General features: G+C 33.8%; 1 pseudogene; it reads right to left on the reverse strand.

Moving 5' to 3' along the window:
• Positions 1 to 24,295: 24,295 nt before the first annotated feature.
• Positions 24,296 to 25,198, reverse strand: LOC100412459 (COP9 signalosome complex subunit 5 pseudogene; annotated as a pseudogene).
• Between the last annotated feature and the right edge of the window lie 1,053 nt (positions 25,199 to 26,251).

Raw genomic sequence — 26,251 nt, forward strand, 5'->3', positions numbered from 1 at the left:
GTAGTTTGCATATTAAATTGCAATGAATTTTACTCTTTCACCAGGCTTTGAGTTTCTTGCTGACTGGAGTTACCTTTTCAGGCTCCTCAGCATCACTACACGTGACTTGGCAGATGCTCCAGAAACACTTAAATGAATAAGGTTAAAATATAAGACACATAAGAGAAATGAAGCTCAATCTACTACTGCAAGAATTCCATTAAACCTCCTATTTAAGAATTTATTTACAGTTTCTTTGGAATTACAGATAGTAATCAAAACCATATTGTATTTTGTGAAAATCTGGTTTCTATTTCTATGGTCTAATACCCATGTTGTGTTCCATTAATCATTTTTTAATTTATCAAATATTTAATGGGCACCTAAGTTGTGCCTAGTATTGAGCTAGGAACCAAAGAATAGGAAAAAAATACCACAAGCATGATCAATGCCCTCATGAGGTTTTATTAGAGCAGCAGAGGCAAGTATTAAACAATTCAGTACAAATTTCCTTTTTAAAAATTCATAGGTAAAAAAGTCAGGAGAGTTCAGTATATTTTATAAGTTTATGATGGAGATTGAGGAAGCTGGATTCTGAATCATTAGTAGGGAATTATTTATTTATTTATTTATTTATTTATTTATTTATTTATTTATTTATTTATTTATTTTGAGAGGGAGTTTCGCTCTTGTTACCCAGACTGGAGTGCAATGGCGCGATCTCGGCTCACCGGGAATAATTTATAAGGATAATGCAGGTTGGTCTGTGGGAAACAGAGAGTTGATGGGGCTGAGAGAACATTAGTGTGAGTTCCCAACTCTTTCGAAGTCTTGTAAGAAAGTAGTAGACTAGAGATAAATGCTACACTTTAGCCATGTGACTATGAAAACAGATACCTAACCTGTGCAGAAGAATTAGTTTGACAGTAGAATTCCTCTCCATTAGACACTTAGGAAAGAAATGCTTATTCATCTTTTTGTGCTTAATATCTGTGCAGACCTGGGCACACTGCAAACCCATAAGTATTTCTTGAATTAGTTAATTCATTATTAATGAGAAATTGACTTTTTTCTGGAGTAAACTAATAGTTTTTTAATTCTATTTTTGAAGAAAGTATTAATATAGAACTCTTTAATATAACATTATGAAAAAGAGTTAGAAATAATCACTTAAAAGCAAATATCTAACCCAACTAATACACAGTAATAGTTATTTAAGAAATAAAAGAACAAAACCACGTTAATGAATCAGGGAAGAAAATGAAGTTTTAATGTAATATGCATTTTCTTATAAATATAAATATAAAACTCTTTATGTTTGAATGTGGTTTCCATTAGAAGCTCCTTAGCATAAATTATGTCTTTTGATGGTTACCGCAATCTTTCCTATATTTTTAAGTTCTTATAAACTCCTAGTTGAGTATGATTTACAGTATTCAGATTTATCACCACTAAACTGGGATCACATGTATTTTATTACATTACATCATGATTATGTTTAGTGCTTTCTGTTTTGACTCCAGTTCTAGGGATTATATCTACTAGTGAATCAACAATGCTCCATTGCACAGAATTGTCAATCAATTAAAAATTCCTGTTGATTCATTGACATTGGTCATGTTTTATTTCTGTTGCTATCTTGATCTAATACAACTTGATTAGTATATTTTCAATTTTAAATTTATTTTAACAGAAAGTTTTTTTCCCTTCCCACATCTTTCCACAAGCCTGTATATTAAAGCCTATTACTAGCCATCTAGATTCATGTGATTTTGCATATTGCTTCTATTTTTAAATGCATTAATTATTCAGTGGACCGTAACACCTTCAAAGTCACTATAGTCTATCATCTAAATATATGTGCTTATATAAGAACTAATTTTGACAACAGATTATTTATCCATTAGCCTGAAAAAGCTCAACTACAGCTGTTACTCTCTAATTGTGGAGTCCCATATTTTGGCACGTTATAAAAAGGTTTTTGACCCAAAACACTGCAATGGCTTTTTATGTTGTTTGGATAGGAAAATATTGACATAGTTTTTCCATGAGTAGTGTGAAGGCTTACAACTTGTTAGCTAATAACAACAATAAGCAAGCTGCTTTCTGATGGAAAGCAATGAGAAAAAAATTCTCTGGAGAAGTAAAAGGCTGATCCAAAGGAAAAAAGTATCTTAGGAAGTAAAATTTCTAATGTAACTCAGTAAAATATTGGATTTAATTGGGAAAAAATGTAAACTTAAAATTGAACATACAAATGCACAATCCTTATTTAGAAATTTAAAAATAACTGCCAATAAATAGAAATTACTGGTAACTTCATTAAAAGTTATTTGGTGTTATGCAATAATGAGTTTGCACCAGCAGTCAAGCCCTTTATTCTGAAAATTCTGTTGCAATTAACATCAATTTAACATTCTCTCTCCTATCAAGGAATTTGTGAGCAAGTGCTTTCTGCAATGTACATCAGAATTTCCAGCAGATTGTTCATATCACCCTACAGCATTTTTAACAATAATAAGAACACAATTAATCATCACTAAGTAAGTGAGAAAGTATCAAGCAGATTGTGCACTAGATCTCGGTTTTAGTATGCCATGGCATGGTGTGGTAATCATTTATTAACTAAGGTTGATTTTCAAAGCCTCATTTTAATGTCTGTATTACCAGTCAAATAACCCCACATTCTTCTCCATATCCTCACCTGCTAATTTTCATCCTCCATATTGCACACATGGTGATCTTTTCAAAATGCAAACATTGTTACATCACTTTTCCTTTCAAAATCCATCACTTTCTAATATTCTTGGACAAATTACCAAAATATTTACCTTTGCCTGCTTACCCTTTCTTTCTAAAATTTCTTCTTTTCTCCCACTTTTAGCCTATTATCAATGTCGACTTAAACATCCCTTCCTCTGTACTCTGTAACTGTCACCTTTAGGTCCAGTCCTTTACCTATATCTGGGCAACATATACCTTTTCTTCATTACACTTATGAACTTTGTATTTTTATCTGATTTTTACTATCTACTTCTCTTACCAGATTCATGAGGGTTGGAATAAAATTGGTTTTGCTTAGCATTATAGCCCGGTATCTTGCCTGGCTCCTGGTGTATAGTTGCTTGCTGCTCATTAATCCATGCTACATGGAATGAGGACCAAACCAGAAATCAAATCTAAATTTAAATCTCTGCTTTCCATTTCTACTGAACTACTTACTAGCACTGTGAACTTGAACTGGTGTGAGAGTCTTACCCTCAGACTACAGAAGGAGCACTTCTGTGAGCTTTTCAGCTTACAGATAATTGTATCTGAAGAATAAATTCCCCATATTTGCTGGCTTGTATAAGTATCATAGCTTTTCTTACCTTAATCAGAATCAAATCTTTATTCAAATGATGTTAGTTTCTAGTCATATGGAGTCTATCAAAGCTCAGTTTGGAACTACAATAAAGCAAATATACCAGGATGCCAAGGTTATTGAGAAATAGCCACTAAGAGAAAGAAATTGATGGAATATAAGAAACTGAGTAAGAGAGATGTAGCCTGAGAGAAAGGGAAAATAAAGAGGGGGATATCCAGAGGGGCAGAGTGTGTAATTAGCTATCTTGTGACTTTCCATTTATGCCTGAATCCTGCCTGTATTTCTTATTCCTCTTTTCCTTGAAATTTCTTTGTATCCTCACAAAAACTTCTACTTTTGTCAGACCTAAATTGGGTGAGTTGCTTATTCATTGCAACCAACAATTCCTAAGACATTAACTTTCCTAAATTCTTTGATTCTCAGTTGTCCCATTTGCTAAATGGGTTTAATAATAGACCTGCTGTCTAAGTTACAATTATCCTATTAAAGTAAAATATATAATGCATTTATGAAATTTTAAATTTATTTAATTAACATTAATTACTTGCCTACCATGGGCCAGATATGGGTTTATTCAGAAATTCAAAGACCAGTAAATCTCTAAACACCATTGAAAAGCTTATTATCTAGTTAAAAGCTCTAAATACAATTGTTTTGTGATTTTAAACTACCAGGAATTTTTCAATTTCTGTCATTTACTACTTAATAAATCAAAAATAATAAATTAATTATTATACTGCATTAACCTCTATTTTGTTCAGACTCTGAAATGTTCTATCATTGCTGTATGGAATTTTGTATGTTACTTAAAGTAAACAAATGGTATATTACACAAAAAGATCCGCTGAATCAGTAAGACAGCAAGCCAGCTGAAACGTGTCTTTCCAACATGAAGTACATACGGTAAACACTACCTTTATTCTTTATTCAGAAACAATGCAGACCCAATTATTCAGAAATCAATATAGTTATGGTCACTGTCTGAGTGTTCTAATACAGCACATAGTTTGAGATTCAATTCACTTTTGCTAAAATCTTACTATTAAGACCTTAATATTTCTGAAATATTTTAATAGGCATTATGTGAAAAATTGTTCTAGGTAAACAACTAAACCTCATTCTCTTCTCTTCCTCCTACTTCCTGGTGTGTGCTTGTGTCTCTGTGTATGTGTGTGTGTGTGTGTGTGCACGTGCACGTATGAATATTACATCCCCAGACTAAATTTTGGGAAATGCTATTCCAGAGGGTATCTTATACTTTTCTCATTGACTCTTATCACAACAGGGTGCCAGTAAATAGCAATAGTAAGATGATCATTCTTTCAATAATTTATGCCTTGTGCTAGGCATTGGGAAAAAATATGCTGTTAAATATAAGAATTATACTGCCCTGTTTCTCGAAAGGCAAAGAGATAGATAGTAAATGAGAAATATATCAGTAAATAAAAAACCAAATATTTAGAAATAAAGTATGATGATACCTATAAATAAAAACAGTAGGGTTCTATTTGAGAACATTTCTATGGGGAAGGCTAGAGTTTGTGTTAGAATGGAAACTAGGAGAGTACTCTCATAGTAACATTTAAACTGGGACTTAAAAAATGAGATTGAGTCAATGTTGTCGAATGCTTTTTCTGAAAAGCGAACTTTGGGATGCAGATTAGCCTCCAGACAGCCTACATCTGTACAAGGGAAAAGAGCCAGATTGGCAGAGGGAGAAGTTGGCCTGATAGTTTCAATGAATGCTTCTGTTGTCTCCACAGAGACATCTGAATGTGGAACAGTCCTGCAGAATTGCCCACTGTTGGAAGAAAAGACAAAGATGAGTGAGGTAGTAAGGAAAATATCTATTAGATTTTTAGTGATGTGGAGGTCATTAAGATGTTCAGAAGAGAAATGAAAAGCAGGACTTCTGAGTACAGTGTTAAAGTCCATTAGAGCTTAGAGATTATGAAATGGCATCCATATGTGTATTTTCTGTAGTAGTGCTAACTGAATCCATAGTAGATAAATGTTGAAGGGATCGGAACTGAGATTTTTTTTTCCCAAGAAAATGTAATAGAGAAAAAAGAGGATAAAAGAGATGAGTGTATTTTACAGAAAATAACTTTAATGATGAACCATGAAATCTAACAGTGGTGAAAGATAATTAGAGACAGGAAGAAACTGATTAACAATAATATAGAGTAAATTGACTAAAATACTCAATGATGACTTCTTAGAATATAATAGTATTTGAACTGAAACGTTAGGAAGATGTGATTGGAAGGTCAGATATTTAGAAGAAGTTCCTGCATGTAGGATAATCCTGTTTTTCAGGCATTTGATTAGTCACTTATTCCTTGGGAGGTATCTTCCTAAAATCTAGTCTTCAAAATAAATATTTAGATGTTCTTTGTGGCAATCATCATTCATCTCTATTATTTGAAAGTATATATTACAGCTTATGTAGTAGAATCATATGGAAAAGGTTTTTTCCTAAATTATCCAATTACTAATTATCATTAGTGGTAATCAGCTTCTTTAACTTGAATGAAAAGTTACTGCCTATTATCCTTTTTCATATAATTAATAAAAATATGAACATGGAATAATGATTTAAAGATACAGTAAATAATAGGGAGGAAGGAAAGAGAAAATTTTGCCCAAGTAAAGTAGAGGCATATACTATTAATTTAGTTTATCTACCTGCTGCCACATTTTCCCACTAGTTTCAGTTAGGTAGAGTTATGGGATCATTTCTATGTCCAAAAATCATGGGCATCATTTATGAATCAAGGCATTTAAAAGAAGACATGAATTCTATAATCACCCTTTTCTCTTGATACGATGACCTGGAGCCACATACTGAGATCCTGGCGCCAAAATGAAAATAACCTGTACCCCTGAGTTATCAACTGGGAGCTACCCTGAGAAGCTGTTAGACACATAGCAGTTTGCATGAGCTCCTGTGTGCTAATTCAGTGAGATTTCAGTTATTCAGGATAACGCGGCCTATTGTGACTAATATAACAAGGGACAATATTTTTATATAAAAATAAATGAATGTAACAAACAAGGAAAATGAGCTACGGTTCCCATAGCCATTTAAAACCTGTGATTACTGTGACATATTTTAGAACATTCAAACAAAAAGTAAATTATACAAAAGATAAAGTGTTTAAGGAGTTTGGGCTAACAGATATCTATCACTAGGTTCTTAACATCACTTCTCTTTAGAAAGGTAACATTTCGTTACATGATTCTTTCTAGATAAGGACAGTTGGTAAACCACACACCTGAAATATTCTCATAGGCCCCTTTTAAATATTTATTAAAAGACACTCTGATATTTTCCTTCAAAACATTAATATGCTACATCCTCCTGTCCTTTACCAAATAAGTCTACCTTTGTAAACACAGAAATGTCCTGGTTTTAGTATGAAGATATTATGAGAACAGTGATGTATTGTTCTCCTGGAACGTGTTCCTTGGATAAATTGTGCACTCTCAGCTTCCAAGGATCTCCTTATATCCTGAAGCCTATTTGAGAAGTTGCTGCTTGGCTGGAAGGCAACTGACTACAGACTCTCTGTTTCCAAAGTACAGAAAATAACAGTGTTTTTTGCCCTAATTCTCACAAAATTATTCATTTGAAGAATGCCATGCCTACCTAGAGAAGCAAGTGACAATGCTGGGAAAGAGGAAAGGGAAAGGAATAGGAGAAAGACAAGTTTGATTTGGAGATTCCAAAGTGATTGTGTTGGGATTGCCAGAATCATGAATTAGGTCTGCATGTCACCTATCCACTGAGCCTCTGATTGCCCTCCCCAGGAATTTTGTGTGAAGTGATGGTGGAGCCAGGACAGCAGTGTGGCAGAAACCAGTGAATGACACTTCAAGGAAGCCAGATGGCCAAACAGCATCTGGAATCACTTTGCCTGCAGTTAACCACATATTTTATCTCTGCTACATGGTATCCTTTCTTTAAAAAAATCTAATAAATCTCTTGTTTTAGGGCAATAATTCTAATAAATCCCTCAGTTATGGGGGATTGTTACTTTTGTTTTGGCAGACTTTAAAGGGGTAACTACACCGAAATATTTTGAAAGGGGATAAAAGGTAAAGTATCAGTATGGGAAATCCTGACCTCTCAGAGGTTAGGCAGGAATAAGGAAACAAGGCCCATGTTTGAACAGGGGCTTGTGTATATGCCCTAAATAGACTCAGCATAGGTCAATTGTGACTTAGGCTAAGTCTTTATTTAATACAGCCCTTTAAGCCATGATAGGTTTATGCTATATCATCTGTGTTAATTTCATTCCAGATTTCCAGCTTTTTTATTTTCAGAATTTAATGCATTTAGGCTTCAGTAGGTCCCTACTGAAATAAAGATAATTAATGACAAATCAATTAGCATTAACCTGTGATTACTAAATGACTCAGCATCTCATTAAATATTTACACTTTATAAAGAGACTGTGTACATGTAATGGCAAGGCATAACATACTGATTTGAGCCTACCATCATGGATTATATTAAATGCAGAATAATATTTTAGGAAATAGGGCAATCCAGTGTCTTTTTTTTTTATTGTACTTTAGGTTCTGGGGTACATGTGTAGATCATGCAGGACTGTTGCATAGGTACACACATGGCAATGTGGTTTGCTGCCTCCATCCCCCTGTCACCTACATCTGTCATTTCTCTCGATGTATCCCTCCCTGACCTCCCCACACCCCCTACTGTCCCTCCCTTGCCTCCCCAACAGACCCCAGCGAGTGGTGCTCCCCTCTCTGTGTCCACACGTTCTCATTGATCAACACCCACCTATGAATGAGAACACATGATGTTTGATTTTCTGTTCTTGTGTCAGTTTTGGATTGCTGATTACATACTGTTTATAGGAATAATGGCAGGCCAAGAGATGAAATCTACTTTGTATCTTTTGCAAACAGGATCTTAAACAGCATCAATGAGAATACATATTCAATAATACTCCATCCTTCCAGAACTTAGAACTGTGCCTAAAATATTTAGACATTCACTAAATATTGTCTGAATGATTCTAATATTCAGAAACTAGCTTTTGTCAATTGATATCCATGTTTGGATCAGTACTTACATAGCTTTCCTTCATTCTTTTTAATAATCCAGTCATAAATATTAAGAAAAAAATTAAAAAGTTTTTTTCCATATTACAGCACACATATTTGGGAGTTTAATAAGTCTTAAATTCATAATGGGAGAGCTGGTTCTATATAACAATCTGACTAAGATCCACTTTCTCATACTAGACGTTGCTGGTGTTATCCATTTAACTGTGCACTAAAGAGGTGACTAACACCAACTGAGCACCAAATACAGTCTATGCATTGTTCCAACTGTAATATTTGTTATATCTCTTCATATTTACACAAAATATTGACTATTATTATAACCACGTTTTACAGGTAAGGAAACAGATGCAGAAAAAATTAAAAAAGGGTTTTTTCCATATAACTGATAAAAATGCTTTTGAATACCAAATCCCATAGAAGGCCAAGTCAGCATTTAAGTGTGAGGATAAATTGTAACCATTTATAGAAATGAAATAACTTATTGCAGAACAAAATGCTACATAAAATATTAGCAGTTCAAATCCAGAAAAATACTAAAGGATTAGTATGTCATGACTAGGATTGGTTCACTTCAGAAATGAAATAACATTTCAATATAGCTATTTGCTGTATTCTAAGATGTAAGGTGAATATTTATCTTATATATATGCCTATGATATGTTAGATAAGATTTGAACCTCACTTCTAATTTTAAAGAGAGGAGAAAGAGAAAGAAAGATGCTCTCCCTGGTCAACATGGTGAAACCCCGTCTCTACTAAAAATACAAAAAAATTAGCTGGGCATGGTGGCACGTGCCTGTAATCCCAGCTACTCAGGAGGCTGAGGCAGGAGAATTGCTTGAACCCAGGAGGTAGAGGTTGCAGTGAGCCAAGATTGCGCCATTGCACTCCAGCCTGGGTAACAAGAGTGAAACTCCGACTCAAGAAAAAAAGAAGAAAGAAAGATGCTCTCTTAAGAAACTAGAAATAAAAATTAAAAACAGATTAACGAAAGTGCCATCTCTGTTCTTAGTCAGCATTGCTCTGGAAGGTCTAACTGATGTTATATGAAAACAGCAACAAATCTGAATTATAGAAATAATATGACAAAGTAGTCAAAAATGCTGTTATTTGTAAATGAAGAGGATCAACATACTCTATTCCAAAATATGCCACTTTGATTATTTTGAGCTGAAGGCAATTAAGAAGTAACAGATGCAGGAAGAATTCTCTGATTGCCTCTTCTTACCTAAAGCCAAAGTAAAAATTTATTTGTGAAAAGAACCCTCTGATACCAGAAAGGGGAATATTCTTATCATCATAAATGGGGAGTTAACACTGTGATGAATCTGTACAGACCTACTAAAATAACCTTTATCTTCTATTCCTTTTCGTTTTATATTTGCTAATTACTTTCCCCACAATTTACTGCCCCTAACTCGTGCCTCTTTTTCCTCTGTCTTAGAACATCTTGACAATTTATTGTGCATTGTTAAAATGGTGTATAAGCTCTCACTATATAATACTTAGAGCAAGTTTGTCTACCTAACATAAGCAAGCTTGTGGGCCCAAAAGATGCATGCAGCCCAGGATGGCTCTGAACACAATTTTGCAAACAACTTTCTTAAACAATAAGAGATTTTTTAGTGATTTTTTTTTCCTTTTAAAATCATCAGCTATTGCTAGTGTTAGTGTGCTTTATATGTGGCCCAAACAATTCTTCTTCAAATGCGGCCCAGGGAAGCCAAAAGATTAGACACCCCTGACTTAGTGCTTATAAGGTATATAAGACCTGTCCACTTCTTTGTATTTTCCTTTCTTATATGTGAAAGCTTCCACATACATGTAAAAATATTAAAATCAAATAAAAGTTTTAGCCTTTTTTCCTGCAAATTTGCATTTTGTCAGTTTAGTTCTCAGGCCCAGTCACAGAACCTAATAGGGTAGAGGAAAGGTTTTCTTCCTCTATATAGACATTGTAACACACATAAATAGTAAGATAATCCCTAGTATTAATTTAATTATTTTTCATGGGAACATATAGACAGTTTGTGTATTTTTTTCATTTAAAACTAAACAAACGAACAAACAAAAAAAGTAGCTCCAGAGTTTTCATAAAACAGCTCTTGACTTGATATATCATTGACTTTACAACCGAATCTGTGTGTTTTCCTTTAAGAAGAGAACAATTAATAAAAGAAAAAGAAAACTCTTGGATAATGACAAGGTAAATGCTTTCACACCTATAGTACAGTCATATAGGATCACGAGAATTGAAAAGGGGTCATCATTCCTTATCTCAAGGACATTTAGTTTACTGACTTAAAGGTATGTAGAAATTTATACAGACAGAAATTCTGAGAGTAAATTGTAGGCTGAGGAAAGGGCTTAATTATTATGATGCTAAATAGCTCTACACTCATAAAAGGCCTAAAGCAGTTGCCATATTGTTCTTCCCCATTTCTCTGCAAGCTTAAGCTTTACATATTTTCAGTCTGAAGACAAAACTGATTAAATGTTTATCTTGTTATTCTCAAGCTTCTTAATCTTTAATCTCATCTAGATTTAAGTTCTTAAGCCAGTTTAGTAGCTACAAGGATTCTGAAGATAGAACTGAAAGATTATAAGGATGAAAAAGAAATTATATGTAAAGAAAAACATCATAAGAATTGAAATTCTATGATTAAAAAATGAAGGAAATACCAACTACACACTGCCAAGACAAGGCTGATAAGATACAATTGTTTGCATGTTGAGACGTAAAACAGACTTGTGAATAAAAATATACCCTGCAGTGCTTGATTTGCACCCCTTGGACCCTCTCGGATCCTAACTAGTGATGTGACATTGCCCATTTTATGTAACCTCTCTGAGTTGAAAGCTTCATTTTCTATGAATTAGGGTAAATAATACATACCTCAACGTATTGCTGGAAAAATTTAATGGCACCTGGTTTTGTATTTATGACAAGCAATAGAGGTAGTAAATGGCAGATTTCCTCCACCCAAACACTGCACAAAACGAAATATGTGTCACATATATATTACAACATATTAGATAATTTTTAAAAATTGTCTTTGATTCAAAATAAAAATGTTATGTTTCCTCTGTGAGGTGACAAACCAAAGTCAAAATTAACTGTACGCACTTAGCATAGGCCCCCAGCTTAAATTACCTATGCTGGATTGTATCATTAAAGGAAAATATTTTTAAGAGCATAAAGTGTTTAGTGGTATTCCATAATACACTATAAATTGCATTTTCATGCAACTCATTAGTCTGCATATGATAAGCAAATGCATTTTCAAGAAAGAATGAAACTTGTGAAGTTAAATTTTTAATGTAGCCCTGGTCTTCTATTACATTTGTTTATGGAATAAATGGGAGAGATCCCAAGTTACCTGTGTCATGTGGGTTTTGCCTGATTTTATTCTACTTCTTTTATACTAATCTTAGAAACCTTCGTTTTATATAACTATTCCTATTTTTTTCAGGAGACTTTTTTTTGTAATAACTTTACCCAATTTTGTCCTTGTGAACAGATCTTGTGTTACACTACTGAGACAATTGTCTTTGATTCATTCTAAAAAACAGATAGGGAATGTATAAACTCCTGCAGACTGCCACTCTCCTTTCCTATAGCTTAAAAAAATATCACATCTGTAAAGTAGTATTCATGAAATGTTCAGCCTTCATGAGACAAGAAGAAATATGAATTGGACTATTATATGAATATCTATGTGTTTATCAAAAGGGGCTGAACTTCCTCTGCAGTAACATATTATGCAAATGAAAAGAATTATTAGGAAGTAACATAAGCAGTGCAAAGAATCTCACCTACAATCATGGCACTTGTCAATATCATTGGCAATATAATCCAAAAATCAGTTGGTTTAGGGTTTCAGTGTCTAGGCTTTGGACTCAAACCAGTTTGGTTTGAATCCTGGATCTGCTCTTTACTACATTTGGGACTAGAGACCACTTATTTAACCTTTCTATGCCTTAGGTGCCTCATCTGAAAAATAAATGGTCCCTATTTGAAGAATTGTGATAATTTGTTACATGATGTATCTACAAATTTGGTATGTTATTCTGGACATGTTGAGAACTCAATATTTGGTAGTGTTAGTATTATGTGTGTGATGGGGATGGGGAAAATAGAAAGGGTAGGAGATGGGGTGAGGTAGTAGTGGTGCTAGAATACTCTACTTTTTTCAGTCTTACTTTAAAAAGCTAAACATAGGGAATCAACTTTTTCATAATATGCCTTTTTCAGGTATTGAAAAGAAAGTCATTAAATGAAATATGGCTCATTTTGGCTTATCTTGATGCTAATTATTTTGCCATTTTACTGCCAATTACTAAGTAGTCTCCTTCTCTTCTAATAAATATATTTCTAAATTTGTCATGAATTCACTTAGTAGACTTGGCAGAGGAAATTATTTTTTAATGTAAAATTCAGAAAACAGGCTTCCTACCTTAGCTTTGTACTGACCATAAGTGCAAGATTGATAACATCTTCAATATAATATATATAATATTGGAGGATTAGGGGACCCCAAAATAATATTCTTGTTCTCCACCTGGACTTGAAGCAAATTAAGAAACATTAAAATGAAGTAAATATTTTGCATTATATATGATATGGAATATAACATTGCATTGATATTCCAATAATTATATAAATTAGCATATTGTAATCATACGTCAGCAAAAAAGATGCCTCACATTTCAATAAAATACCTTTATCACATTCCCAGAGAGATCAAGTTTAAAAACCAACTTCAAAGATGAAAGGAAACTTAGACACAAAGTAAAATATTTCTCTCTTAGAGCTGAAAGTCCAAGATAGCACATCCACCCCCCATCTCACCTTTATCTCAACCTATTCTGTTTCAACCATGGGGATTATTGATGCCTAGGTGAAACTGAAGTTACTTCAACCTATTGCGCAATGTCCTACAGGAATATACATGCTTCCTTAAGGATTTCAGAAGTTGAATTAGCTCAATGTCAAATATATAATATCCCAAATTTGGAGACTGCAATAAGTTAATGAGATTTGCAAAATGATGATAGCCCTGCCTCAAAGCAAGACATTTCCAGTCTTCATAGAAATTTTCCACAATGCAATCCTCCATCTAGAAAATAGCACGTATGTTCCTAAAGATGAAGCAAAGGCTCAGAAATGTCTGAGCAAAGTAGGACAGCTATAAATCTTCCTTGTTATATAGCCTCACATGAATGCCAGTCCATCTATGCTAATTGCCTGTCAATTTATTTTACTGGAAGAATTCTCTTGAGCAGACTTTTTGGTATATTATTGTGATCCTCTCTAAAGAATATTCTACCTGAGCATGTTTCCTCTCTGAGAGTAGTATTTGAGATATTGATGATATCTTGCAATATTTATAAATTGGTAATGATGACACGACTTATTTTGGTTACCCATTTTCCCCTACGTGTATATTGAGAAGTTCTTGATTTCTGTTCCCATGAACACAATTTTTAAAAATATATTTGATTAATGTTTCAATTCTGTAGCAATGTTGCAATGAACCATCTCCTACTAGTGGTAGGGTACCAGTAATCCTGGAAGATAATCGTGCAACAGAAGGTCATATACAGCTAAAATTCATACATGATTTTCAAGTGCTATCTCTTTTCCAATTATAAATAATGAGACTCATTTGTGTGAAGAAATTTATGTTCTGTTACAGCAATAACAAAATACGCAAAATATGACAAATGTTTTCTTCATTCCTTCTGACTTTGATGGAGGAGGTAGGACTTTTGGTGCTGTGTTTACCTTTTAGCCAGTGCTGGCCATGCTTATCTTAACTCTTTGAAGCTGAACATTAAGAGTCCTTAAGACTGACTTGGGCACCAACTAATGATTTAAGTACATATAATTTTTCTTCTTCAGCCAATGTGGCACTTTTTCTTAAAATCAAACCCCTCTATCCTATGACCCAAAAATTTTCTGGAGGAAGTAACTAAATGTTGAAGGGTGTGTTATTATGTTATCATCATTTTTAACACTCATTAGAGCCTTTCATCTTCAAAGTGCTTGGTATGCATGAGTAACCCCCTCTTTCTCACCTCCTGTCCACCTTTCCACTCTTTTTTTTTTTTTTAAGAACTGTGATGGATCTTTAACTCCACATGACCTTTGAATTTTTAGAAAGTGCAGTCATTGAAGGCCACTAGCCTTTTGGGGTGGTCTTATCTGGTAGTAAGGAGGAACGTGTGCCTTGATGTTCAGTATTAATAAGCAATAAAATGCTTTCCAAGTGCAATTCCAAAACTCCTTTGAAATACATTTTGCTTTACTCACCTCTCCATTCACTCTCACTTCAGATCTTTAAAATGATGCAAACAAGCCCACACTGCTCCACCATGTGGGGTTGTGCAGTGATAAGTGAGCTGCTATGCTTGGTCTGCAAGATTCATTACTAGGAGATAACTGAAAAGCCAATGTAATTTTTCAAGACTAGGAAGAAAAGAATTCAGCCAAACATGCAACAGGATGTAGAATATGTTAATGCCAGAAAATATTATTTGTGAAGACAATGTGTTTAAAAGAAATGGGGCATAAACTCAATCTGCAGAAAGGACTGCTGCTAGCTTTTCATCAATGTCTTCTAAAGGATTATTCATAAAGGAGAATTAATTATAATAAGCACACAGAAAAAATCAGCCTTAACACATACACATAATTGACTAACTCACTGAAAGTGTAGAAGCTGAAAATAGGCAAGGATACAAGGAAATGCTGAAAAAGCATTCCTGAAATACAGGTTTTGTTTTTGTTATGAAAAGTCACCAGTATAAATTCCCACCTGTTAATCACTAAAGCAGGGCAGCGACCCTGTCAACAAAGCAAAGGATTCAAAAAGAAACGTCTGACATACATTTTTTTTTAATACATGGAATGTTTTTACATAAATGATGACTCCAGAGTTACAGCAAAAGGGTGCTGCTATTTATGAGTATGACTGACGCTCTTTTAATATTTGGAATGGTAACTAATTGAAGGGACCTGAAGACAGAACAATTCTGTACGTTTCATCTGAAGTTATCTGTTTGGATTTTCTTGGCCCTCTTTCCTTAATTCTGAGAGGATCACTCTGCAGTAATGAAAGAATGTGGTTCTCCTTTTTGAAAAAGAAGGATGGGCCTTATGTTTTCTTTTTCAACTGTTTTAATCTGGGATAGGTTAGCCAGAGATGTAAAGTGTTTGCCTTGGGCAAAAAAAAAAAAAAAAAAAAAAATCCAAATATTCAACATTCACATTGTTTGTAAAACTCTTCAGCAATGATTTAATGCTTAGCAAATGGCAGCTCTAACTAAAAGTTCACTTGTGATGAAGTACTATAGTGTTTCAAAGAACATTCACAATAATAGATTTTTTATTCCTTTGTTTTGTTTCCAATGTCTTTTTTTTCTTCAATTTTTCCCTCCAAGAGAAAATACTGTGCCTTTGTTAAAATCCCTTTGATAAAAACCTATTGCTGGTTAATCGGTTCCACATTTTTAATTGTTTTCTTAGAGAAACTAAGGATTATTCATTTGCTGAAAGTTGTAAATGTTTGGCACTGAGTTTCTGGGGGAAAACTTTGATATGATTTGTTGAAACCATGTGTTATACTCTATGCTCTACACCCTACATTGATAGAATAACAAGATCCAATATTTTTAAGCCTGATTGCTCTTTAGGGATCAAAGTCATGTTACTTACTCATCTTACCCTAGGTTTTGGATCAGAAAGAAAAGTAGCTTGATCCCCAAAAAAGCTACTATGAGGCAAATTGAGTGCAATAACCCATATTTGAGCCAGGAAAAAGGAGGAAGTATAGATTTCTAGTCAATTTTATGCACTGAATGATATAGGAAATATATAATCAGGAAAAAAATGCTTGTAACACATAGTTAACTTTACAATTACAATCAATAGATATTTAGTGACATGTTAAAAGATATTTAAAGGATACTTGTAGTGATCGAGTTTTAGATTAACTTTCTTTTTCCAAACCTGGAATTAAATTTAAAAAGGCTTTTGTCTGGATTAAGGTTTTATGCAGACCTGGACTTCTAAAATTACTCATTTTTTCTATTTTCTTACATTTAAAAAGTGAAATTTTAAAGAATCAAGCAATACCTTGATGAAAACCATCATGTGAAAATAATTTCTGAAATATTAAGAGGAGTGGGATAATTTATTTTCTAAAACGTAATAAATGAAGTAACAGGATTTAATTCCTTATGTTTAATTTAAGAACTCATACCCTCTCTTCCTATATATTTGAAAAACAATCCCAGAACTTTCCACTGAATTCCCTCTACTAACATCTTCCCTTTTTCCAATATATGCCCTAGAAGAGTCATAATTTTCAACCTTAAATGAGAATTTTTTGTGGTGTATTTAGACCAAGGCAATCTAGATAATCACTGCAGCTAACATTTATTGAGCAATTGCTAAATGCCAGGCAGTGGCCTACAAATTTCACATACATAATCTTTTATTGTCAGACTAAGTCAAAGATGTAGAATGACAATATTCTTTACATTACAGATGAGGAAACTGAGTCACAGAGAATTTCAATGACTCGCTAAAAGTCAGCCAAGCAATCAGACTTCAGGCTCTTGATCACATCACCTAGCTATGTAAAAGTACAAGTGCCATTTCTTTCATTTATATCAGTTAAGGGTCACAAGTGGATTCAATTTTACCTAAATTGTTTCTTCTTTCAGTTAATTTCCTCATTTGCATGTCTGATCTTTCTCCCGTGCTCTACCCTTATACCTATAAAGCATCTTTTAGTATCTTGGTCCCCTCATATAATACAAAATATTTTCTAGGCAAAATCAAATATTGTATGTAAAAATTACTTTGAATATGGAAATACTGTAGAAACCAAACCAATATATTAAAAAGATTTTCTGATATTCTACCCAAGAGGTTGACCAAAACTCTTTAGATGTAAGAGTTTGTTCATTTCTTATTCTACAAACTGTATAACTTTGCAACTTCCATGGTTTTCTTCTTCTTTGCATCTACCACTAGATTCATTTGCTACATTGATTCTATTGAAAGCAGTAATAATCCACCTTTATGACAATTTAGAGCTAGACTGGGTTTACCTGCATATAATTGAAGAGAAAAAAAATCACTTAAGATATAAAATCAATATTTCACTGAAAAACGCTTAACATACTAAAAGAAAACATAGTTTGTCAGTTAGCTGGGCCTAGTGGGCATGGACCTGTAGTCCCAGCTACTCGGGAAGGTGAGGCAGGAGAATCGCTTGAACCCGGGGGCAGAGGTTGCAGTGAGCTGAGATCATGCAACTGCTCTCCAGCCTGGGCGACAGAGTGAGACTCCTAAAAAAAAAAATGTTTGTCTAACACACACACTTACACATAAACGTAGACACAATTAAAGCCTAATTTAAAAGTAACCAAGCTAAGGCAGATTCCAACAGACCATTACCATATATTTCTTAACAGAGTTTTGATTTGTGTTTGAGATAAAACCCATTTCTAGTAAAAATTCAGAATCTTTATGAATTTTGTCAATTTGACCTGGTATCATTAGGCTCCCTTGGTTGTATTTTCACTATCCTTTGGGTAATTTTCTTTAGCAAATTTCCATTTCTCTTTATGCCCTTTATAGGTTTAGTGAAACAATTTAACATCTGTTAAATTGTAAATATTCACGACAGGGACTTCCACCTTTAATTTGTTAGATTTGCATCAGGTATGCCTAAACGTTTAATAAAATGCTTTTGATGATGATTATAAGGACAACAAAAATGACAATCATAATCTAAGCTTAAAGTTTTTAGTCTCTGGGTTTATATTTTAAATTTAGAGGATGCTGAAGATTTAAATGCACAACTGAATGTAAAAAAGAAATTCTCAATAGTCATTTTTACCTTTTCAATTTAGTAAGAATGTGTATTTGAAATATTCTGCTTATATTTTTAATCAGCTATTTTCAAATCTCCTCTTCCCAGTTTTTTAGCTTAAAATAACTCTTTCCACGGTTTAAAAATAGAGTACACATTTTGTAAGCCTACTTCAGATAGGAACCACTTCAAAACTACTGTATGGCCATTGGAACTATCCCTATTCAAGTCTTGAGACCTCTAAAACAATATCTGCTATATCCACATCATTGCCAATAGGCAGCGTGTATTTGGGAAGCATTAATGATTTTAAAAGGCTCTGTCTCTTAGAATTGTTCTTCTTAAGATCCTTTGCATTTTACTTTTCAAAGGACTTCAATATGGGGACCTGATAAAGAAGGATTAATGTAGTTTAACAAAGTGAAAAACTAATTGAATCATTAACTCACTATTCAGATTCAAATATCTTCATTCCAAACCACATTCACTATTTACACTTCTGCTTTGCTCCTCTGCTTAAGTCTTTTCTTCTCCCTTATTGGTAAAACTTCTTAGTCTTAGTCCTAACCCTGAAAAGGTCATGTGAAAATGCACATCAAGCATGTCAGAGAAAGTTACGGCTGCTGGAGCAAATGCTTAGAAGGTTTTCGCTCTAGAAATTTAAAATCTTACATTTCAATGTTTCTTTGAATATCTTAGAACCCTGTTAAGTTACTTAAATAAACACAAAAACATGACTAGCTGTCACTGCTTTTAAAAATTAGTCTTTGGTACTTTTGAGTTGCTTTATATCCTTTATTGAATCATATTCTTCCTGCTAAATAAAACAAAATTTGAATATAATTCAGTATCTTCGAAATTTTGTGTTTGACAGTAGTTTCTTCATACAAAAACTCCACTACAGATTTAAAAATGTAGAATAATTAAAAATGCATACAGGGTACAGTGTGGACAAGAAATCATTTATACAAAGAAATACATAAATTTTGTCAGAGAAGGGAGTGCTTGCAGGAGGCTATTTAACAGGGCCACCACTAATGATACTACACCAGTAATTATTTTCCATACTTCATCCTCCTCCCTTCAAATGCTATTGGACCACAGGCAAATTTTAATCTTAAATACTAAACTAGTGATAATAGCATGACCATCTTAAGTGGTACTTTCAATATATTGCAAAAAATATTACATTTCCATTGGTCTGATTTATTTTAGGCTCACTGATTCTTCCAGACTTAAACACATAGACCATCACTAATTTATGTTGATGACACAATACAACGTTTAGTTGACAAGAAATAATTTATTAACTAAGAAACCGGTTCACGAGCTTTTGCAAATTAGCATTTTTCTTCTTGATCACTGGTAGACTCAGTCCATTTTAGTTAATTCATCTTCATCATAGGTAGTTACAAAACAAACATTATGAGCAATTACTAAGGTTTGCTTTAATTCCCTAGATTGAAATGTTAAGTCCTGAATTTAGACTTAAAATAAAATTCACTCTAAGCAATCTTTAATCATTTGAAAAAAAAAAAAATCTGCTTCCTTAAATAAGATCATGGCAGGTAGAAAACCTAAGTCGTAATTAAATGAATTCTGTTTGTGGAAAGCACCTAACACAGTGCCTGGCATATAGTGGGTGCTCATTTGGTGATAATTATAGTTATTAGCAGAATCAAAACTATGCCAAATGCTTCAGAACTCACAGTCTCTTTCCCCCATATCCTATTTCCTCTTAAACACCTCTAGCACCTTATCCTATGCAATTTTGTATTTTTGCACTAATCACACTTAAACTGCAGTTTCCTGGCGTAGAAGAGAGCTAAACAAATCAGCAAGGCTTGTGTGCAGTATTTTCAGTCAAGACTTTCCTGAAAAAATTTTGGTTTCAAATTATCAGCATATCAACTACAAAGAGCCAGTATTTTCTTCATTCACTGACTAATCTCCAGAAGCCAAATTTATGGCTGAAAATCAGCATCAAAATAGCAATCTTAAAAGATTATTTTGAAAAATTAAAGTTTTTTTTGTGTTTGATGAAGTATAGCTCCGAGTCAGCCTAGTTTTTTGGGAATCTGGTATCACCAAAGATAATGAAATGCACTGCCGTTTTGCATGATTGAAAGGAAAAGACAAATGTTTCAGACCTACACCGAATTTCTTTTTGATACACATCAAAACCAATGGGAAGACAGAAAAGAGATGAGAATAAGATTTTTTTAAAAGTGAAGAAAGAAAGAAAAATAAAGATAGGACTCAATGATAAAACATGAGTTTTCCTACCGTTTTTAAAACAACATAGTGTTTTTTTCCTCTTAACTTTTGTTCCTAATTTGGTATCCTTCCCTAACAAAAACCAAATAAGTTTCTTCATAAAACCTCTGAGGAGAGTTTTTCTGTATCCTTTATACTGCCTTGTCTTGCTCCAAGCCCAGCGCTGGTGCTAAAATTAATGACATGAGGCCAGGCTAGAGAAGGGCCCCAACAGAGGCCCCAAGGGTTGTTTGTAAAGTTTTACAATTTTCTTTCCTCCACAACCAAAATTATCCCTTCTGAGGGTGTGTATGAGAGGCATATGCTTCATACCAATGCCACAGGATGGAAATGGAATAAACCACTCCCCATGCTTTCTTGAGACTGGCTTCCCGTTCTAGACAAAAGGAGGACGCAATTTGGATTTACCTCAGTTCTCGCCTTCCTTGCCGAGGCAGATGTCTTAAGCACTCTATTTTAAGGATTCAAAGCCCATAATATTACTAATAACTCCACATACTTGTTTGCATTTCCCATGGTACATATAAATGTCAGAAGCAATGACTTGCAGCCCCCTTTAATCTCGTGACAGCTTTATTATCATTGGTTGGCTGAACTTCAAGAAAAGTTATGACAGTGGCGAAGTTCTGCAAACTGCAGCACATATTTCGATAATTAGGTAAAGGAGGGAAAGCTACGTTTAGAATCCACAGCTGAAATTATTTGCTAAACACATAAGATGCTAAGGTCTATCACACTCCTCCCAGGACAGCTTTTGAAGGGTGATTTACAAAGCATTTCTTTTTACTGTTTTGCCATTTCTTCTCCCTCCAGTTAGGCTGTTTTAGCGGCAGCTCTGACTTGAAAATGGATCTTCTGATAATGGAAATATTGTATTTGCAATCTGAGAAGGTGGAAAGAGGGAGTGGTCTGAGAGGCTGTGCTTTTCATTTTGTTCTATGTTGAACTCAGCTTTCTGAATGACTGCCTCTCTCTCATGAACGCTTTAGCGTTGAATATTGAAGCCAATTTTTTTCAGTTTTGGATTCAGGCCAAGGTTTTCCAATCTTAGAAACTATCATAATAAACTCCTTCAAATACGTTTTTGATCCCACACAAACAAAATCATTTGTCTTTTTACAAATTTAACTATCAGTAAAGTTCACACTAACAATTATCAGTAATCAAGTTGCTGTTTTATTATATTTCATTAAAAGGTCATACACTTGAGAACTACTTTAAGAGATTTTCCAGTAAGGTAATAGATTTCAAAGACAAACTTCTTCATTCGGTTTCCTTTAGAACCAAAATTATGGACAGTATGAGAGAATAAACTCTGTCACTGAAAATAATCCAGATTTTGCTTTAGTGCATACTTTTAATATTAATATAATTAATATCCAATTTTAATTCTGAAAACTAAACTGCCTAGGCTAATAGTTAAATAAACTATTAAAATGCCTATTAAAAACCTATGATAAGGGGTGCAGTGGCTCACACTTGTAATTCCAGCACTTTGGGAGGCAAGGGCAAGAGGCTCTCTTGAGGGAGGAGTTCAAGACCAGCCTGGGCCACATAGTCAGCCCATGTCTCCACAAAAAAACACAAAACAAAACAAAACAAAACAAAAAAAGTTAAAAACCAATAGAACCTAAGATAAAAACTTATTTATTGACTACTGAAAACCTCCAATTTTTGTTTTGATTTCAAATTCATCTATCTTGATCCAATCCAACAGCTTTCTTTAAGGTTAATCTAAATATAATTTAACACATTTATACAAATTTCTTAAATTTTCACAGAAAAAATATGTTCCTGTAAACGGAATGAGAAATCACCAATTCTATTTCTACTATCCCTTTGTTGTAAGAGTCTATTACTCATAATAGAAGAAATACAAAACAGAATTCTCTAATTCTCCTTTCTCTTCCTTTGTCTTTTCTTTTCTCTTCTCTTCTCTTCTTCTCTTCTTTCTTCTCCTCTCTCTCACTCTGCCCCAAACTATGTATCTTAGGCATCAATCCAAAATATATTAAAAGAAACTTAAAATATATACAAGATAAAGTAAAATAAATTTTAATAAAATGATTAATCCAAGAAAAAAGAAGTTAAAAAAGAGAACCTTATAAAATATATGTCATTATCCAATGCAATTGCTGAAATTGCTATGGCTATGAACTGACTTTAAACAAAATGAAGTTTGGTTGATTATATGAATGGATTATCAATGTTTTTAAACAAAAGCAAAATCAAATACTTAGAGAAGCACAGATATTCCTGTTCATGGAAAGAGAGATAAATTTCTTCAAGGGTACTCATTAAAAGGACACTGTACAGTATCATGCATTAAATATTTTCATCTATTAATACCACAATCTTATAATAAGTGGTACAAACAACTTCTGAAATTTGTCATATTGTCTTCTCTTTAGTCCCATATTTCTTACCAAGTCCCACTTGGATAAATGCCATCCTACAAAAGGGCTATCATGCTTTTGGATGGCCTGGCTAATTTCAGGTGTATACCCTTTCTTATGTAAAATAATAGATGCACTGCATATTTACCAAACAATCTTGCATAGACATTGTTTCTTTCAGTTGAGCTTTTGTTAGAAACACTGGGAAACACTGAATGTAAGTTTATACTTCTGAAAAGAATATAACTAATCTATGTGGCAATATAGCACAGATTCTTATGATTTAACATTTAGAAGAATTCCAAGAGATGTGATCCTACCCTTCCTTCCCCCTAATTAGATACTTTCTAGAAAACTAGGGGCTTCCCAGCTGCCCATATTCAAGTTTACCATTTACAAGATTACCAGTAAATAAAGAGAGAGAGACAGAGAGAGAGAGAGAGAGAACACCAAAATCTGACAAGCTTTTCGTAGAAATCAGCAGAGGTGTACAACTGTCAATTTTACTTCAACAATTACATGGATATCAATCAAGTACATGAATAGAACTTTTAGTAATATTTCTATGTTTCAGATAAAATTTTTATTATAAATGTATACATAAAAATATAATTTTGCATTCTATTTTCTGAAAGATGTTTAAAACCATTTCATACACACCACATTTTATTTAAATAAAATGAGTTCTTTCAGCTGTTTTTATTTTGATTATTTGGCTTTCAAAATAAAGATTAGCTAAACCTAAATGCAATAAATATTGATTTAAATTTTATATCAAAAACAATTATGATATAAGCTCTACACAGATAAGTATTTGATTTCTATAAAATCCATTTATCTAAAGCTTAATTTGTATTTGTTTTGTTGTTAAAACTCATCAGCTATCCAATATTTTAAAAGTACAAGTCAGAACTAATATAAAAACCCTCCTTGGAAGTGTCCTGTAAAATTATGAGAATAAGTGTGGTCAGTAATGTAAGTGCTCGATATAACCTTGACAAAAGATAGTTGTTAATGAAGTCTTGTTTCTCTCATCTTTCAAAAAAGATAGAGAAATTAGAGGGAAGAAAAACCTAAGTAAAAAGGTAGCTAATGTAGATCAATGAATTTGTGCAAAAAAAAAGCACTTTTTTTCATTTTAAAGAGTTTTATTACAGGATGTTAATATTCAAGACATATCAGAGCACCTTATACTTCTAATCAGATTTTGGATAAGTGGTTTTAAAGCATTACTTGAGTATTTTTCTCACGTTGTCTTTTGGGCGAAAGGGCTTCTCAGTGACTCTTTAAGAGATGTTATTCTGATCAAACAGTTTATCCTTAATAACCTGAGACATCATTCCATGGATAGCTTCTATGGCAGTTTCACTGTTGTCTCTGGTGGCTTTGGCAAGTTTGTCTTCTGATTTTTCAATCATGTGTTTCTAAACCCAACAATGAAACTCGGTGTACACACCCAATATTTATTCCACAGAAGCTCAAGCAATTTGCAACCCAAAGAGGATTGCAAATACAAGACTTCTAAGCCATAACATTGTTTGCATTGTACACCAAAGTCTTTTACTAAGCGGGATAGTCTGGTACTCAGAAGGTCCTTTATTAGGAGGTTTGTAGCCCTTTGGGTATGCCCTAAAGGCATCAAGATTCACTTTCCCTGCAGATACTGTTCTTGTTGGATCAATCGCCACTGCTGTAAATGGTTTCCGGAACTGCTTATTGAGCAGCTGAGTACTAACATGATCCCAGAAAGCCAGCAGCCATGGCCAGGGTGCCTATAATACCATCCGACTGCATTTTTAAGGCAGCCAACCTGGTTGGCATTTTCTATGTATGTGGCTGTGTACTCATATGCAACAGCCTAAGCATTTTCTCAGGTTTCAGTGCCTTCTACAAGCAAAGTAAAACAGCCCATAACAATTGTGGTTTTGCCATCCACCTTTCCTGGCATCCAACCCACAACTTCCGAGTTGCCCCCTGATCTGGCATGCATCACCATCTTCAGTAGAGCCAATGCTGAGATTTTGCAGTACTTTAAAGTAATAGTGATTGCTAACCCAGGGTTTTGCTGCCAGTATTTCTTGCTGCTACTTCTTGTCATATTTGTAGATTTCATTGATACTCTGAGCTTCATGCATGTTTTTGGCCAGTTCCCAGGTTTTCTGGACCATACCACTCCCAGAGGCTGCCATCACTGAGGAATCGAACTTGTGCTTTTAGAACCAAGGTGCAACTTTAGCTCCCTAGGTCTCTGTGTGTGGGCTTTGGACCCTATACACCACAGGAGCAAACTCTTTTGTTTTTACATTTTATTTGCATATATTATTATTATATTTGAGATGGAGTTGCTCTCTATCACCCAGGCTGGAGTGCAGTGGCAGCCATCTCAGCTTACTGCAGCCTCCACCTCCTGAGTTCAAGCAATTCTCCTGCCTCAGCCTCCTGAGTAGCTAGAATTATGGGCGAACACCACCATGCCCAGCTAAGTCCTTGTATTTTTAATAGAGATGGGTTTTACCATATTGGTCAGGCTGATCTCAAACTCCTGACCTCAAGTGATTCACCCTCCTTGGTCTCCCAAAGTGCTGGGATTAGAGGCGTGAGCCACCATGCCTGGCCAGGAGCAAACTCTTAATTAGATTCTTGAGATAGCCATAACACTTTTTTTTTTTTTGTAATGAGTCTTTCACTTAAGTCATTTGGAGAAAGTAAATTTTGGCAACATCACTTTAATTTCAAAATCAGTAACTGTATATTTTTAAAATATTATGATCCACTTTACAAAAGATATTATTTTATTATGTGTGATATGATTACCTTTTAATGTAATACTAGAAATTTAGCTATGTGATTTGCAACTGATTTTTATCGCATTATTTGTATAGTTAAAAACATCTAAAGGCCAACTTTCCCACTGTATTCAACTGATGAATCAATCACCCAGCCATGCATAACCTCATAAAGAATCTACTGAAACCATTTCACATTTACTTTTCTGCATTTTTGCAGTATACACACACTGGTGAGAAATCTGCCAAATACCTGAGGATAGCATTTTTTCACAATAAGTCAAAGAAAAGCAATATAGCAAAATTGTTGAGTGTTATATAAACTAAGGTTTATTTGCATTGTATTCAAGTGGTGAATGCATGGGATATATAAATAAAGTATATTTAGTGTATCAATCCTCTTTAATAGGAAAGGCAGCAATTCAAGCAAACTGGCTTTAGTAGAGTAGATAAAAT

This window comes from Callithrix jacchus, chromosome 4 (assembly GCF_049354715.1).
Source record: "Callithrix jacchus isolate 240 chromosome 4, calJac240_pri, whole genome shotgun sequence".
Lineage (NCBI taxonomy): Eukaryota > Metazoa > Chordata > Mammalia > Primates > Cebidae > Callithrix > Callithrix jacchus.